Raw genomic sequence first — 17,593 nt, forward strand, 5'->3', positions numbered from 1 at the left:
GCTCACGAGGGCCGCTCCTGGGAATGTGGTCCCCGAGAACCTGGGCGTCGGTTCTCAGTCCTCTCAGGTGGACCTTCGGCCCCATGGAGGCGCCTGGGTAGCAGGCCACTGTCCAGGGACCTGGGTGCCCCTTCCAGGGCATGTCACGGGCATGGCCATGCCTCACAGACAGTTCTCACTGCGTGTGGACCAGGCCTCACCATCTGGCACGACACGGAGTCCTTGATGGCCGAGGCACTCGAGCAAACTTGAAAGCCCCTTGCCTTCAAGCCCGGGTCGGCAGCCCCACACCAGCCCTGCAACCCGTGGGCCACCAACACTCTGGTCAAACGCAGGGAAAGCGTCAATGAGAGCGCCCTGCTGCCCCCCTCGGACACGTCTGCCTTCTGTCCTGGGAGCAGTGTGGCTTTCCTGAGTCTCCGTGCGTCCGACGGCGGCACGCGGAGGAAAGTTCTAGAGACACCAGGCCGGAATGAACACACAGGCGGCCCCCGGGCTCCCACCCCTGCTCCTGGCGAGACCCCAGACCCCTCTGGCTGCCATGACTTCTCCGTGAACGGAGCTGCAGTCTAGAGTCAAGCTTGAGGCCTGCGGCAGAGGGTGAGAAGCCAGTCCCCGTCCGCGCAGGGACCCATTTACACAGACGCTCGCTCATTGCGAACCCGAACCCCGAATGCCACTGGGCCTCCCGTGATTTTATTTCCTACCTCTGGCCACCCCGCCCATGAAGGGTCTGAAGCCCGTGTCCAGGAGGGGGGCGGCCGGGCACGTAGATGCGACGCGGACGGAAGCCCGGAGGCGAGCGGCACAGGACCACCCCCAGTCACAGGCCATTCCGCTCCCCTCCTCCATCATCCTCTTCCTCGAGGCTTCCTGGCTGCAGAGTGGCTGCGCCGCCTCCAACCATCACATCTGCCTTCCAAGCAGGAAGAAAGAGGAAGAGAGACAGTACAGAGGACGAACCCTGGGCCAGCCCCTCCCAGCAGGAAAACCAAGGTTTCTGTAGATGCCAGCCTCCCCGAGGGCTGTCCCACCACAACAGGGCTCCTGCCTCCGTCCCCGAGGCTCCTTCCCAGACCAGGACAGTCCGGCTTCTGTTTCTTCTCCGTGGCCTTCTGGAGGCACCTGCTCCCACAGCCCCATGGACCCAGCTCTGGCCCCTCGAGGTCTGTGGTGCAGGTGACCCTATGACCAGCCCACACCGGTGGCCATCCTTGCTGGCCGTGGAGGGTGTGGGGTGGGCCACCCTGGCTTCAGCCCCCGTGCCAAGACAGTGGTGTAGTACCACATGTCTCTCGAGGGCCTCCCGAGGGCACAGGCTGTGGGACGGTGACCTGGGGTCCTGGACTCGTCCTCGAAGGGTCTCGTCTTAGCCCTGCAGGTTTCCACTGAGCGTGACCCGAGGGGTTGGCAGACCTGTCCTCCTGGGAGCGTTTATTCTGAGAGCCAGCCTTTCCTCCTGGGGCCTGGACGGGCATTTCCCTGCCCTGTCTTCTCGCCATCATCCCTGCGAGCCTCCCCGGAGTCCTCCCCTGATCCTGTCTCCTCCTGCTGGTTCCCTCCGTCTTTCTTCCCCGCAACCTCTCTGACAGTCACAGCGTCGTGCTAATTTACTTGTAGAATATTCTCTCCTGTGCCGAAGCTGAACAGGGACAGCACACCCGTGCCGTCTCTGACCTCTGTCCTCACTCCCATCTGAGACCTCTGGGCCGCCGCGACAGCCCCCAGGCCTGCTCTCGGGCCCCGGGCACCCACCCTCCTCCCAGGCCTGGATTTCCAAGCCGGTCTTCTCTGCAAACCCGCCATTATCTGCCGGGGGCTCTAACTGTGTGCTGGGGATGGAGAGGCACCCCCGTTTGCCAAAGCCGGTCAGGGGTCACAGCAGTTATCCGTGGGACTGTCCGGTCACCTTGGTTAGAGCAGGACCAGCTCGGTCCCACAGGCCAGTGTCCTTGGCGCTGGGCACAGAGCCTGCTCCAGGGTGGCTTCAAGTCACCCAACCCCTTTATCGGTGGAAACAGGGTAGGCCTTCTCACGGCTGCTAGAACCAAACGCCACGAGGCCGGCTTTTCAGCCCGTTCACCAGAACCCCCACGCCCTGGGCGGTGCCGGGCATGGCGTGGGCCCTCAGTCCACGATGGTCAAGCACATGAGCGCCTCAGAGGGGGTTGGGGAGAGGTTGCAGAGAGGACCCACGCGGGGGCCCGACAGAGCTCTGACCCGGAGACGCTGGGCCTGCGTCCACATAGCCTCCGGAGACCGCGGCGGGCCCAGCCTCAGTCTCCCCATCAGGGGAACGGGGAGTCCTCGCTCGCCACAATCAGATGAGGCCCCTAAACCGGAGTGTTTCCGCGTGGGGGTCCTTCCCTCCCTGCCCGGCTTCCCCCGAACCCCCAAGATAAAACTTCTCCTTCCCTCCCTGCACGAAGAGTTCCCATTCGAGCCGACCACAGCTCCCCCCACCAGCTTCTCCCTGGAGTTTCAGGTTCTTAGAATTATTTTAGGTCTCCTTCCCCGTGTGGCCTGCGCTGGGGCCTTCCCTCTCAACGGGCTCCGCCTTGGCTTCTGGGGCCCCTTGCAGCCCGAGCGGTTCTGCCAGGGCCTCCCGGGCACACGGCTGCCATCGGCCCGGCCCCTCCCTGGCCCTGCCCCCTCGGACAGGGCGGTCGCAATGAGGCTCGGAAGGTCTCTGGGTCCGGCTGGACTCTGAAGCAGCTTCCCTGCGGTAACTCAGGCCGGGTGCGTGCGAGCCAGCGGCTTGCAGCCGAGCTGTGCCGCGGTCGGCACCGCTACGGAATTTTAGAACATTTCCACCCCTCAGCAGACACCCGACACCCCTGCGCCGTGCCCCCGGCCTCGTGCCCCGCGACCTGCCCTCAGCCCCTCAGTCCGTGGCCTGCTCTCCCGGATAGTCCGCAGCAGCGCGGGCCGATGACAGAACGGGGACCGCACTCCTTTTCCTGGCCGAGTCGTGTTCCCCGTTGGCACTGGGCCTTCTTCCGCGTGAACGTTGCCGAGCCGGGAGGCAGGAGAGCCTGGTGCGAGCCCAGCCCAGTGCCCACACGCTGTGCGTCTCGGGCGACTGACCACCGTCTCTGGGGCTGCGCTTGCCAGCTGCCACAGCGGACCGGCGCAGGGACGCAGAGGGGTGCCGCAGAGGGCCCTGCAGGGGGGGGGTCGACCTCCGGGCCGTCATCCTCCCTGTGCTGAGGATGGCAGGGAGAGGCCGACGGCTGGTACCACAGGCGCTCTGCGCCCAGCACTGCGGTCCCCGTCTCGGGCCGGCCCGACAGCGGGCGGGGATGCAGCCCTGAAGGCCGCGCTGTCGGCCCGGGGAGCAGCCCAGAGAGCAGGCTGGGTTTCTGGATTTGTGAGCCGTAGAATCTTCCAGAACCCTAGATGAGAGCAGAGATTCCCGGCTCCCCCCAGAGACCCGTCCTCCGTAGGTCTGGCGCCCAGCTGCCTTCGGGCACAGCCGCGGGGGCTCAAGTCCCAGGGGCGGCTTCGGCTCCCGGGGAGAGTGTGCTCAGACGCAGAGCTGGGGGTGCGCCAACTGCCGTGCGATGCCGTGTCGGGCCCCAAAGGGGAGCTGCGCCGTGAGGAGTCACACACGGGGCGCCCTGAGGCTGGGGCTCTCCCTGCCTCTGCCCCGGACAGCATTACCGGGGTCTGGCCCCGAGGCTCCCGGGGAAAAGCTGGGCTGGCTGTGTGCTGTCCGTTTGGCTGGGAGGCAGGGGAAGGGCTCCTGCCCAGCGAGGTCGGGAGCCCGGAGCAGTTCAAGGTGCCCAGGACGGGAGCTGTGCATGGCCGGGCGTCCCAGCTCTGACCCGGTGCGTCTACTCTGTTGTGCACAGAAGCAGCCAGGCTCTGCCGCCCAGGTGTCTGGACCTCCCCACCCCGACTTTCTGTTCCCTCTGGGACCGCGGGCCAGGTGGGAGAGAGTGTCGGAGCCCGGGCAGCTCCCCTCTCAGTCCCTCTGGGCCACCTGGCTGACGCCCCAGGGCCCCTCCCCCAAATTCTCAGGGACCCATATGTTGTGCTCAGGGACCAGCCAGCCGTGGCTGAGGGGAACCTGCGGGGTCGTCAGGATGGAAGCGCCCCACTGTGGTTGGTGACGCGTATAAGGTGTGCGAAGTGTGTCACACACAAGAGAGTCGGGACTGAACGGGACTTGGTGGCATCAGAGGGAAGAGAGGGCGGCTCATCCCGGGGACAGAGCAGAGCCCGAGTGTGCAGGAGAGGTCTGCCCCCTTCTCCCCATCTCTGGTCCTGCGGCGGCGGCTCCGCAGACCCGGGCTGGCTCTGAGGCAGCGGGGTCCCGGCTCAGCAGCACGGCTCTCCTGCCCTCAGCATCCGCCCCAGGAAGGGTGCCCGTCGTCACTGGCCGGCCCAGGGGGTCCTCCCCTGTCTGGTCAGGGATCCGGCCTGTGGCCAGAGGCAAGTCTGTTTCCAGAAAGGGGGGCACTGTGCCGTCTGGGTCTCCCCACTGTGCGCGGCGTCCACATCCGGGAGCAGGTCCCCACGCGTCTCACACGGAGTCTGAGGCTGGGACCTGTAGCAGGTCCTGCTTGGAAGGCCAGCGCCAGGGCGGGAGCCTGTCCCCTGGAGGGAAACCCAGAGACCTCACGCTGTTAAGATTCATGCGATTTAGTCGCAGCAAATGATCCCAAGGGTTTATTTTCCTGGTGGTAAATTATGACTTCAACAGGCAGAAATTAGGGACCCCGGCACCGAGGAGCCATGAAAGCCATCAGCAATCCCATAGCCGGAAGCAGAGGAATCGGAGCCTGTCTCTGCCCCGGCACCCAGGGAGCCCGGGGACCCCCCAGTCCGCTGGGCCTCACGTCCACCCCCTCGGCCCCTCCACCGGCCTCACCCCTCGCGGAGCCTGGCAGGGCGAGAGGCCTTGGGCTGCTGTGCAATTCCGCCCCAGGGCAGGGACTGGGCTTTGAGGGGTGCAGAGGTCTCAGGGTGGGGGGTGGGGGAGTGCGCTGCAGATCAGGGCCCCGTTCCCTCCCTCGGTCCTCCCTGGGGCATGTGCCTGCTCTGGTGCACTGGTGTCGCCAGACAGGGAACCCGCCGCGGGGGTGGGGAGGGGAGAGCAAACCGGTGGATCGTGGATCGTGGATCGCAGCCAGGGTGACGCCCTCTCCTGGAGACGGGGGCCAGTGAGGCTGCGGAGGGGGTGGGGCGGGGGGGCGGCAAGCGCTTGCTTTCAGGCCATTGTGGTAGCCTTTGTCTCACGGGGCCCGGCGGGCAGGGGGCTCTCACCAGCCACAGCCCGTCTTCCCACCAGGAAAGCCCTGTTGTCCCCACGGTGCTCAGCAGCCTCTGTCCGCGTCTGGCCTCAGAGACGCTCCCTGGACCAGCCCTGCGCCGCAGGCAGGCGGGGGAGGACGGGCTGGTTCCCACCTCGGGCTGGGTGGGCTCCACGTGCCCCTGAACGATCGGGGCCTCTTAGCCAGAAAACACCCCTTGGGGGTCAGGGTCCGCCTGGACCTGGGGGATAAGCAGAGAGGTCGGATGTGTCTCCGCGTGTGTGAAATCAGGGGCTCGGTCTGGTGACATCTGTCCTCTGCACCCGGCTGTGAAAGTCACAGCTCGAGGAAGGGCAGGGTGACCCGGACAACTGTGGACAGAATGAGGGACAAGGGAGGGCTCAGCGGTGTCCAGGGAGCCCGAGGTCGGCGGCTCCCTCCCCGGCACACACCCACAGCCTGGAGACTTCTCCCATCCCCTGGGGGCACGGGGCTGTCTGGTGCAGAGTTAATGGACAGCAGGATGACGGTTAATTCCGTCAGCGGCTCACACAGTAGCAGACACGGGAAAGCCGTCTTGACAGGGCCGTGCGTGTGGGCTCTGGACAGTTCGTACCCCAGGCCACGACGGTGGCAGGACACTGAGGCCGTGGCGCCGAGGGCACCCGGCTCCTGGGAGAAGCCATGGTGCAGTAGGCGGGCTGTCGTGGGGAACAGAAGGAGGCGCCCCAGCCCCAGCAGGACTTGCTTGGCAGAAAGTTCCAGGTGGCCACAGGTGGTGGCAACTGCATGTGCACCTGACCAGCGGGGGATGCCTTATCTGATGCGGGAGTGACAGGACCAGACTCTCAGCTGTGCCTGAGCCCTGCTGGCGGGGGCCTGGGCCTCAGTGATGGCCGCACCCCATTATCAGAGCAGGAGATGTGTGTGGACTTGGAGACCGTCCGTCCGGCAACAGCGCCCCTTTCAGGCTGACACCTGGGCCTGTGTGCCCTGGCACCGCAACAGGCTGGTCCGTCCCCTCCTCTCCCGGGGGCCGTGGGGTGAGGCCGTGTGCCGGCCAGGATGCCAGGGGCAGACGACAGAAGCCCCGGGGGAGCTCGGGCAGGACGGGGCATGACAGGCTCGGGTAACGGGCTGCGGGGAGAGAAGGGTGTGCTGCACACGGGGCCGTGGGGCACAGAGGCCCCAGAGAGACGGGGTCCCCGAGCCGCCGGGCAGGGTTCTGAGGTGCAGCCGGGGGACGCAGCCACGGGGAGCAGAGAGGCCCCGGAGGGCCGGCAGGGGGCTGCCCACAGGCAGGGCTGGTCCTGGCTTTCGGGGGAGTTTCAGAGAAAAACCCTAAAAGTGAAGAAGTTTATGGTCTCTTTGCTATGTCTTCCTGTGGGACGTACCTAGTCATATACTCGGCCCGTTTTTCTTGTGGCTGTAGACCCGCGAGTCATTTATCACAAGGGTCACTCTCTCCTCTGCCGGACGCCCCTTGCCCTCCAGGCCCCTGCTCAGCCCCTCGGGGCACAGCCGTGACCACTCAGAGAGCCAAGTGTGTCCGTCTGTTTTGCTCCTGTTTCCTTCATCAGAAGCAAGCGTCCCCCAGACGCCTGGGATTCTCCTCTGATCCTGGCCCATTTTGTTTTTCACATTTTATTCCTTCACACACGGAATTTCTTTTTCAAAGTGAGGTGAGGCGCATAGAAAAATTTCCCCCGAACCAGGACGGCGGTTGGCCTGGCACCTCCTGCCGGGGACTGCACGGCTCCCTGGGGACTCACACGACCCTCGTCCTGTGGACATTGCCTGTGATGTGGCCGCACCGGCCGCGCTTCCCGCGGCACGTGTCCACGGCCCACCCGATTCTCACCCGAAAGGGAACGAAGACATGCGAGAACTCAGAACTCATCTTTGGGCCGAGATGCGTGAGCCGCTCCGTGGCTACTGTCCGAGCTCCCGGCCAGCCGGGCTGCGTCACGGGGAGGAAAGGCGAGCGGATGAGGCTGCCGCGTGGCAGGAATGTCAGAAAGTTAGAGGAGCAGAAAGCGGGGTCCCAGCAGCCACTGGCCGCCCTGCACCTGCTGGGCCCCTTTCGGCCCCTTCCTGGGACCCCCGTTCCCCGACGGCATCTGTACCGTCCACCTGCCGATGGAGAGCCAGGGCCCTCCACTCCACTCCCCTGCTGAGGAGGCAGGGCGCCCCGTGGCGTGTCGGTGGCCACGGCGGTCCGCAGACGTCCCGTTGTCCATGGTTACACGGCGCCGTCTCTGTAACAAGCATCTGTGATAGAGATATCTGGCCATGGAAGCTGCTGGACCCGCTCACAGCTCTGGATGGCCGCTGCCAGCGTGCCCTGTGGGGAAACAGTGCCCGTGCACCACCCCCGAGGAATGGTGTCCTTCTCAAAATCTGACCTTTTCTGTGGGCGAGAAACAGTGCCTGATGATTTACCCTGGGCCTCTGATCCCCAGTGAGGTTCAGCCTCGCGGTGTGGGGCCCTCTTGGGTGAGCGCCAGTGCCCGGACGCTCATCCGGAGTCTCAGGAGAGTGGGGACTGGAATGCTGGAGAACCGAGGGCCGCAGCGGGAGCGTCTGGTCCCCCGAGGGCTGCCTCAGGGTCAGCAGCGGAGCCCTCGGGCTCTGTGCCCAGTGATTGTCCAGTGCCCGGGCCCTCCCCAGCTTTCCAGCAGCAACCCAGGAGCCCCTGAACCGCACACCCTGATGGCGACCTTCTCCTTGGGCGGCTCTGCCTGGTTGCTGCCTGTGGTCTGGCAGGGAGGTGGGCCACCGTCTGTGTCGTCCTCCCTTGTGACCTGCGACCGTGGTGCGGACGGGCTGGCAGGCAGGTGGGCCTGGGGGGGGCAGGCTGTGCCAGGCCAGATAACAGGGCACAACTGAGCGGGGAGGGCCGGCAGCACAGCACAGAGGGACATGGGCGGGGGGGCCCTGGGCAGAGCTGCCCGCCACGCGGTGAACCCCCACACGAGTCCTGGGCCTCCCCAGGCCTCGGTTTCCTCAGCTGCAGAAACACGGGGCGTCACTTGCCACAGGGGTTGTTTCAAGGTTTGAACGAGAGGGAGTTAGAAACGTGCCCATCACGGCACCGAACCAGTGGGAGGAGGCGGGGCGGTGCTCTGCCGGAGGGCTCCACCCGCCAAGGCCAGCCGGTACCTGGCCCAGCCTGGGACGGGGGTTTTAGCGGCCCGGCTCCGCGTACGGTCGTTGCTGATGCCACTGGAGAGCTGGTCTTCACAACTTTCCCAACTCAGCTGTCGTCCCGAGTTGGTTTTCTTTGTTTTTTTCTTGAGATTTTGTTTATTTACTTGAGAGAGAGAGAGAGAGCCTGGGCAGGCGAAGGGCAGAGGGAGAAGCTGACTCCCCGCCCAGCAGGGAGCCGGACGCCGGACTCGATCCCGGGACTCCAGGATCAGGACCCGAGCCCGAGTCTGTCTCTGGTGTTCCTAAGCAAGGCTACACCACAGATTTGAAAACACAAATGAGCAGGAGTAACGTGGTGGGAGTGCCCACGGAGCGTGCCGGGACTCTGCGCCGCGGAGGCGCCCGAGCCGGGCTGGGGGAGCCCTGGGGCATCAGAGCCGGGTCTGCAGGGTCCATGCAGGCGTGGCCAGTGCCCACACTTGCCTGCCCACATCCCCTGTCCCTCTTCTGTGCGTGTCCTCTGGCTCCAGACCTCCAGCCCCGGCCACCCCCATCTACGGCCCGCTTGGCCGCTGTGTGGGAGGACCAGGTGGGGTGCGTCCCTGCGGCAGGGACAGGGTGTCACACGAACACTCCAGTCCCCGGCCTCTCAGCTCTTTGCAGATCTCCCCGGGTGCCCAGAGGACAAAGCTTCCGCGGCCCTGGGGGAATGGGCAGCTTTTGTACGTTTGTTCCACCCGCAGCCCAGGGCCTCCAGGCAGCCCATCCGAACCATCCGCCAGCCTCAGCTGTGTCCTCCTCCGGGGGAGCCAAGGAGGACCGCGCCAGCCGTCCGTCCGGGCCCTGGCCCAGACCAGGGCCTATACCCCATTCTCAGAACCCCGTGGGGTTAGCTTGCCCCTACCCACCTGCGTGGCTGGTCCCCTCCATAGGGATGGTCTGAGCACAAAGACCGGTGAGTGGCTCATGCCGTGCCTTGGGTCCCTCTTTCTCCAGCTGTGGCCTCAAACCCCTGGAGTCACCTGGGGGAAAAGTCATCAGTGACTACAAGGTTCAGGACGCCTGGCTGGCCAGCCCTCCACCCCCATCTCGAGGGAAGGAGCCCGGGCAGCGCCCGGCTGACCCCAAAGCGGGGAATCGGCCATGGGAATCCTGTCTTTATTTAAAGCTCTGGCATTTTGCTCACCGTGGACTTTTCTGTCAGTGATTGTAATATTTTTAAATATCGGATTAAAGTGTGGTTTATCTCGAATACTGAAGTTTTTGGTGTTGCCTTAAATTCTGGGCCGGAGTGTGGGCCACCAGTCCCGATCCCGCTTGCACAAGGACTCAATGTGCTCCTGGTGCATGGTCGAGTTGGGGGTGACCAGTAAGCCTTTGTGGCCCTTGGACAGCTGGGATAAAGAAAGACCCTCCAGCAAGGAAATGCAATGATTAGACTGCTTTTGGTTGCGAGAAACAGAAACTTTGGGTAAAACCAGCCTGAACATGAGGGCAATTAACTATTGAATTAGCAAGTGAAGGGGTGCCTGGGTGGCTCAGTGGGTTAAAGCCTCTGCCGTCGGCTCAGGTCACGGTCCCAGGGTCCTGGGATCGAGCCCTGCGTCGGGCTCCCTGCTCCGCGGGGAGCCTGCTTCCTCCTCTCTCTCTGCCTGCTTGTCTTCTCCCTCTCACCATCTCTCAAGTCAAATAAATACATAAAGTCTTTCTAAACAAAGAACGAGCAAGCGCCACATGGAGTCCGTGCGTTTTCAGGTCGGCCAAGCAGCAGAAGTGCACCCGTCCCTTCTGTCTATCTGCCCCCAAGTCAGCACCTCTCAAGCCGGTAGCTCTGGGCAGTGGTAGGCCCAGGTCACCTGGAGAGCCCCCAGGCTGGGAGAAAATGGGGCAGTTTCTCCCGCGGGAAGCAGGCCGACTTTTGGATCCCATGTTCACGGCAGAACCCATCACCGGCAAGGGATCTAGCCTCCTTGTGAACCGGTGTACGGGGCGGGGGGTGGGGGCAGGCAGTGTCCAGGGCTCGGCAGGGGCTGGGAGGGTCTGCAGCGGGGAGGAATGTATCCCTGACCTCCTTGGGGGTGTGCTTGTGAGGAAGGAGCGGGGGATGGGGGGGCGAGGCAGTGGGCCCCAGCCTCAGGCAGGCAGGGGTCCCTACGGAGAACTCACGAATTCTTCTCAGAGGTGGGCCGTGGGAGACAGGAGAGCTGCACACAGGGGCGCACCTTCCCTCCCCAAGCCCCCAGCACCGCCCGCGTCCCTGCTCACTGGTGCAGTGTGCCCAGCCTGGCGGCCCCCATGCCGGGCAGACCAGATGACCCCCAGCCCACCCCTTGGCCTTCCTGCTGTGTCTCTGCCTGGGGCTTGGAGTGGGGCTTTCCTTGGCAGGAAGGGTCACTCCTGGATCGGAGCTGAGCCGATCTTGGGTGAGGGGGGTGAGCCAAGGGATGCTCTGGGGGTGGGGAGGGCTTCCTGGCTGGAGCCCCAGCTTCGTCCGCTTTCTGGTTCTTTCCCTGCACGGACAACATAGAACCCCAGAATCCGCTTCCACACCAGCCACAGCGGGTGGCCGGGCACCGACCTGCTTCCCAGCCCCCCTCGAGGGGCCCCTGCCTCTCACTTCCCAAAAAGGCACAAGTGTCCCCGCCGTGGCCCAGTCCTGACACCCCACCTGCGCCGTCCGGAAACACAACTTTTTGCAATTCCGGCAGTCTTCAGGGCTCGCTTGCAACAGGATTGGAGAAGGACTGCGGACTGGTCCGCTGACTAAGTCATTTTATGACGGTCACCATGAGGCTCGGGCATCGCACCGTCCGGAGGAGGCCACAGTGTGTCTCAGGGGCACAGAGGCCTTCCTTCCGGGCCTATTGGTTGACATGACCGGGTTTCTCCGGCTCTCACATGAGAACATGATTCGCGACTAACGGCCACGGTAACCTTCAGCTCCCCTGTTGGTGGTGGACGTTCTGTGGTTTGGGACGAGTGGACAGGGACAGATTTCCACCGTCACAGCATCAGACAGACCAGCTCCTCTGCCCTAAACCCCGCAGTGCTCTGCCCACACCTCCCTCCCCCAACCTTGGCAACCATGGATGGTTTGACCAGCTCCGTAGTCTTGCGTTTTCCGGCTGTCACAGGGCTGGGACCACACGGCAGGCGGCCTTTTCCGATTGTCTCTTTGACTCCGAGATGTGCGTGAGAAGTTCTTTGAGATCTTTCCACGGCATGACAGCTCCCTTCTGTTCAGTGCTGAGTAATGTCCCCCATGGTCTGGGCAGACCGCGGTGTGGGCGTCACTGAAGGACGATTTCATTTCTCCCAAGTTTTGACAGTTTTTTTTTGTTTGTTTGTTTTGTGTTTTGGTTTTTTTTTTTAAGATTTTATACATTGGGCGCCTGGGTGGCTCAGTGGGTTAAGCCGCTGCCTTCGGCTCAGGTCATGATCTCAGGGTCCTGGGATCGAATCCCGCATCGGGCTCTCTGCTCAGCAGGGAGCCTGCTTCCCTCTCTCTCTCTCTCTCTGCCTGCCTGTCTACTGTGATCTCTCTCTGTCAAATAAATAAATAAAATCTTAAAAAAAAAAAAGATTTTATTTATTTATTTGACAGACAGATCACAAGTAGGCAGAGAGGCAGAGAGAGAGAGGAGGAAGCAGGCTCTCCATGGAGCAGAGAGCCCAACGCGGGGCTCGATCCCAGAACCCCGGGATCATGACCCGAGCCGAAGGCAGAGGCTTTAACCCACCGAGCCACCCAAGCGCCCCAAGTTTTGAGTTTTGAGCAGAGCTGCCATGAACATCCGCGTGCGGGTTTCTGTGGGGACATCGGTCTGTACGATGCTCCGGTAAACGGCGACCTGCCTTCCCCGGTGTCCGTGCCGAGCTCCTTCCCCGCGGCCACGAGTGAGTGCTCCTGTGGTCACGGGTTCTGGTCCCGGCCCCGTCCCGGTCTGCGCCCGCGGCGGTCGGCGCCTGGGCTTCGGCCACTCGAAGAGCAGGCTCGGGGTGTCCCCTGGCTGTCCCCGCGTGTGTCTCCCCGGTGCCGTGTGACGCGGGCCATCTGTTCACACCGGATGCGCCACCCGTGTGTCCTCCTCCGTGAGGTCTGTCCGGGTTTTCCCTGGACTGTTTTTCTCCTCTTGTTGACATTCAAGCTCGTTCTCCGTGTTGGGCAACGGCCCTTCGTGAGACGCGTTCTTGCCCGTCTTACCCTCGCGCCGACGTCTGTCGCGGCGCTGACGCTTCTCTCGTCGCGGGGAGGCTCCGCTGACCAGATCTTTGGTGTTGTGTTGAAAAGGTCTCTGTGACAGCCGGGGACCTGCGTGAGGACGCAGGTGCTGAAGAAGAGTTTGCGTATTTTTCATGGCTGGTGCTGGGCACGCCTGGGGGCTCAGTCTGTGAAGCGTCTGCCTTTGGCTCAGGTCAGGATCCCGGGGTCCCAGGATGGAGCCCCAGGTCGGGCCCCCTACTCAGCGGGGGGTCTGCTTCTCCCGTGGCCTCTCCCCGCTCTCATGTTTTCTCTCTCTCTCAAATAAATAAAATCTTTTTAAAATTTTTTTAAAAATGGGTAAGGGCAGCTATCAAACTGCTGTGATATCTATTCTCCCCACCCTTTTATCTTAAAAAAGTCCATGTTTATGGTACGTCAGATTTTTATACTCTTGGCAGCTCTCTAAATTTCTGTTCCATCTTCTGATGAAACACAAGCATGTTCAAAGCGGTCCTGAGTTGTGCAGAATTCTTTATGAAGACCTGTGAGTCTGCAGCAGCTGACGGCCTGGACCCCCAGGCCAGGCTGACCCGGTGGGACTCCAGTTCTGCCAAAGCCATACAAGAACCCGAGCTCTCTGGGCCCCACCCTTCAGGCCAGCGAGGCCGGGGGCAAGACCCACCTCCCGGGCAGCTGGTGAGAGCCATGAGGACCTGGCAGGTGGCGCTTGGGGCCCCTGGCCAGGGCCCAGTACAGGACTGGGTGTGAGGGTGAAGGGGCTCTCGCAGCTCGAGGGGTCTTTGGCAGGTGACCCCCAAACCACACCGGTTCAAAATGCGCGGGTCCACTTACACACGGATTTCTCTTCCATCAACACAGCTAAGTTCTGTACGTGTGAGTTTCTGAGTGAGATTTTCTTCCCCCCAGCAACCTGCTGTAAGAGCGTGGCAGACAACGCACGTAACACATGGGGTGTGTGTTCACCGACTGTTTACGCCGTCAGTAGGGCACTGGTCAGCAGCATGCTATTAGCAAAGGTGGGTTTTTTTTTTTTAAGACTTTATTTATTTATTTGACAGAGAGAGAGAAAGCACAAGCAGGCAGAGAGAGAGGGGGAGAAGCAGGCTCCCCGCTGAGCAGAGAGCCCGATGCGGGGCTCGATCCCAGGACCGTGAGATCATGACCCGAGCCAAAGACAGAGGCTTTAACCCACTGAGCCACCCAGGCGCCCCTTAGCAAAGGTTTTGGAAATCAAATGTCATGTGTGGATTTTCAACTGCACAGGTGGGGGTGACCCAGACCCTCATGTTGTCTGCCCCCACGTTGTTCAAGGCTCAAGTGTACAAACCACGTGTGTCTTTGTCAGAGCCCTGAGCCTGAAGCTGTCGGGTTAAGATGGGACTCGGTGGGGGAAGCCAGTGCAGAGGCCCTGGAGACGGCGGCTGGAGAGGACTAGGTGTGAGAGGTTACTTTCCTAAGAGGCAAGTGGACACAGGGCCCCACAGTGAGCCCCAATGGGTAGGTCAGAGACCCTGGGTGCTGTCCCCAGCTTTGCTGCTGGGAGCCGCTGGGCAGGGCACAGTCCCTCTCTGTGCATGTGAGCAGGGAAACGAGATGCTGGTGGGGCGCTCTCTTCACTCGGGGGGCCGTGCTGCCACAAGGTAGGGGAGGAGGTTCCTCTTCCTCGAGCTGGTCTCCTGTCTCTGCAGATGCTGGCACGTTGGAGGCTGCCCAGGGGCACCCGACCCCCACCCCACTCTCCCCACCGCCGTCCCTCCTGCTCTGCATCCTCTGCCTGGCCCTTCAGTGCGGCACCGGCCTTGGCACTGACTTGCCTGTGGTCTGGTCTCCTGGGAGGGGCGTCTGGCCTTGCTGGTCGAACTGCATAGGTCTCTTGGGAAGGGGTGGGATGCTTTTCCTTCAATGTCACCTTGCAGTGCCCAGCAGTAGTGCCTGAGCCTCTTCCAATGTCAGAAACTGTCTGCGGGAGACCCGGTGGGTGAGAGGCAGTGTGGGCATTCAACCTCCACCCAGGTGGGCCCCTGTGACCATAGACAAGCCAGGCAACCTGTCCGAGCCTCATCCCTCCACCTATGAAATGGGGCTCCGGGAGCCCCTCTCTGGCAGATGGGTGGGAATTAACTGGGAAAATGCTGAGACGGAGCCCAGCCTAGGGCCGCCCTTGGCGAACCCCCACGGCATCCACACTCACCACGGCCCTGATGTGGCCCTTGTCTGTCCTGTTGCACCCCAAGCAGCAGCCCTCCCCCCGTGGCCCCTTCCCTCCAGCCACAGTTCCCTCAGGCCAGGAGGAGGGAGACATTGGGACGGACTCCAGGACCTGGAGCTCTGTCCCACGGAGCACAGCTTCATTCTCCGGGTTGGGGACCTCTTGCATCTCTAGTGGTTCCCAGTCTCCTGCTTCACCTGATGATACTGTGATTGGTCATTTAACACTCGTCTATAGGGGGGCCGGTTCAGCACCCCCGGGCCCATGCTGGGCCTAGCTTGGCCAGCGTCCCATGTGAGCACAGTGCTGTGCCTGGGGGACAACTCCCAAGGCCAGCTTCTGGGCGTCGGCTGACTGCCCATGCGGCCCCTTCCCTGCACGTTGGCATCTCTGAAATCTAGAGGCATCTGGGGGTGACGGTGGGGAGCTGCTCTGCTTTCTTAGGGACACATAAGGGCATGGCGCATTTAAAATCAATGCTGTCTCAGAACCGGTGACATAAAGGAGCCGTTGTCGGTCAGTACCCGTGCGTGAACTCTGGGACCTTCCGCAGCACGCCTGCTGCCCACTGATCCACATTCTTCTGTGAAATGGGCTCGGGACCCCCTGCTTTCCCGCAGGACCGGACAGAGTCCACATTTAAGCACATGAGGAAAGCAACGGGAAAGAGATGCCAGACATTCGTGTTATCCTTTAATCAGTCACCACGCCCCCTCTTACCTCTCCAGGGACAGAGGCCCAGGAGGTCAAGGGTGACCCAGCGCCCCAGGGGGCGGCCACGGGAGGAGGGGCAGGGACAAGTTTCTTCTCCTCAGGCCTCATTCTGAGCCTGCGCAGGCCTCCTCTGCCTGGCTCAGCTCCCGTGGGCCGTGCTCAGTCCGGAGAGGTCGGTCTGGGGCTGGGGAGAAATGGGCCTGGGAAGCAAGCCGGGGAGGACGGGGCACTTTTTGGCACCTCGCTGCATTTTTATACTTGGGAATTAGGGACCCTGGACCTTCACATGCAGATTTATGCCAAATAAGATGCAAATCAGGGCACTGCTCTTCCCAGGTTCTGGTCCCCCTGTCTGCGAGGACACCCTAGGACCCCGGTTTGTCTCTGAGAAACAAAGTGCGCGTGGTCCGGGGGAAGAAGGAAAGAAAAAAGCGCCGATTTACTACCACGAACGCACCAGGCAAACGCATCCGTTTCGCCACAAAGCGCTGTGAGGGAAGAGGCAAAACGGGTGGGGGGGGGAGCCAGGGCAAGGGCTGCCCGCGGCGGGGGCATTTCTGCAGACGTTCAAAGAATGATATGCAAAGACATGCAAAGTACATGCAAATGTCCCCAGGCCGAGCGGCCCGGGAGCTGGAGACCCTGCGCCCCCGGGGTGAGCGCGGGGCGCGCGGTGCCCGGGGCGCGCGGCGGGGGGAGGGCGCCCCCTGCCGGCCGAGCGCGGGGCCGACCCGGACCCCTTCCCGCCCCGCGCGGCGGGCCGGCGGGGGAGTGGGGGGGCGCGGCGCCCGGAGGAGGGGCGCCCGCTGCTCGCCTCCCGCTCGGACGCCAGACGCGCGTCTCCCGACACCGCGAGGCCGGCGGCCGCCGACTGCTGCGAGGGGGTGCGCGGCGGCGCGCTCGGCTCCAGCCCCACCCGCCCGCCCGGGGCGCGGCCTGCGGAGCCGGCGGGGGCGGGCGCGGGCGCAGGCGAGGGTCGCGCCACGCACCGGACCCGAGCTCCCCGCGCGACGCCCACACCGCTGCCCCTGCGGCACCCCGGCCCCCGCACGCCCAGCGGGCACTACCCCCTCCCTCCAGAGAAGCGCGCGTTGCCCCCAACGGCACCCCTCGTTTCGCCCCCCGCCACGGCCCCGCGCCCCGCCACACCGCGCCCCGCGTACACGCCCCGCTCGCACTCGCACCCGTGCCGCCTGCCGAGGTCGCAGGGCGCGCCCCGGGCTCCGCGGCCGCCCCACCGGCGGGGTCTGCGGTCGGCCTCGAGCGGCGGCGGGCGGAGCCCCTCGCCCGCGCCGGCCCCGCACCGAGCCCGGGCCCCTCGCCCGCCGCCCGCCGCCCGCGCCCCGGGGCGGAGCCGAGCGCGCCGGGCGCTGGGCGGGAGGCAGGTGGCGCAGCGGCGGCGGCGGCGGCGGGGGGCAGGAGGCGGGGGCGGAGCGCGCGGGGCGGGGGCCGCGGGGCCCCGTGAGACGCTCGGGCGAGCGCGCGGCAGCCGGAGCCCGGCGCCCGCGAGTCAAAGGCGCGGCGGCTGGAGCGGCGGCCGCGGAGGCCGGAGACCGCCCGGGGCGGCGTGCGCGCTTTGTTCCCCGCGGGCGGGCGGAGCGAGCCGCGGGAGCCGAGCCCGGGCATGGCCCAGGCGGCCGCCCCGCGCGCCCCCGCCCCGCCGCGCGCCTGAGCCCCGGCCCCGCCGCTCGCACCGCCGCGCCTGAGCCCCCAAGTTACGCGGGCGGGGACCCAGTTCGAGGAGGAGCCACTCGAGAAGCCGGGCCGCCTCCGCCGGACCTCCGGACCGTAAGTGCCCCGTGCGTCCCGCGCGCCGCCGCCGCTGTCACCGGACTCCGCCCGCGGCTGCCGTCTGGGGTGGGGGGGTCTGCTCGCCGCCGCGCGGAGCGTGCGGGCAGTCCCCGGGCGCCCCCTCCCCACTTCGGAAAGTTGGAGCCCACGGCGGGGTGGGGCCAGGCCAGTCAGTGCCCACCCACTTCGGTCCCTGCACCGCACTCGGGCGAGCAGAGCTTGACCCGCGGGGGGTGTGGTCAAGCC

At 64.3% G+C, this 17,593-nt stretch overlaps 1 protein-coding gene across 4 annotated transcripts in view; it reads left to right on the forward strand.

Moving 5' to 3' along the window:
* Positions 1 to 17,593, forward strand: part of CBFA2T3 (CBFA2/RUNX1 partner transcriptional co-repressor 3) — a 78,139-nt gene that overhangs the window by 11,486 nt on the left and 49,060 nt on the right. Inside the window, exon 1 of one of the 4 annotated variants that reach the window (XM_082711491.1) lies at positions 17,151 to 17,344. The exons of 2 other annotated variants lie outside the window; for them this stretch is intronic. The gene's annotated coding sequence lies outside the window, so the exon portion shown is untranslated. Of the gene's footprint in view, positions 1 to 17,150; positions 17,345 to 17,593 lie in introns of those variants that run through there. One more of the 4 variants, XM_082711490.1, reaches the window with a different exon arrangement.

Source organism: Mustela nivalis (assembly GCF_964662115.1).
Source record: "Mustela nivalis genome assembly, chromosome: 18".
Lineage (NCBI taxonomy): Eukaryota > Metazoa > Chordata > Mammalia > Carnivora > Mustelidae > Mustela > Mustela nivalis.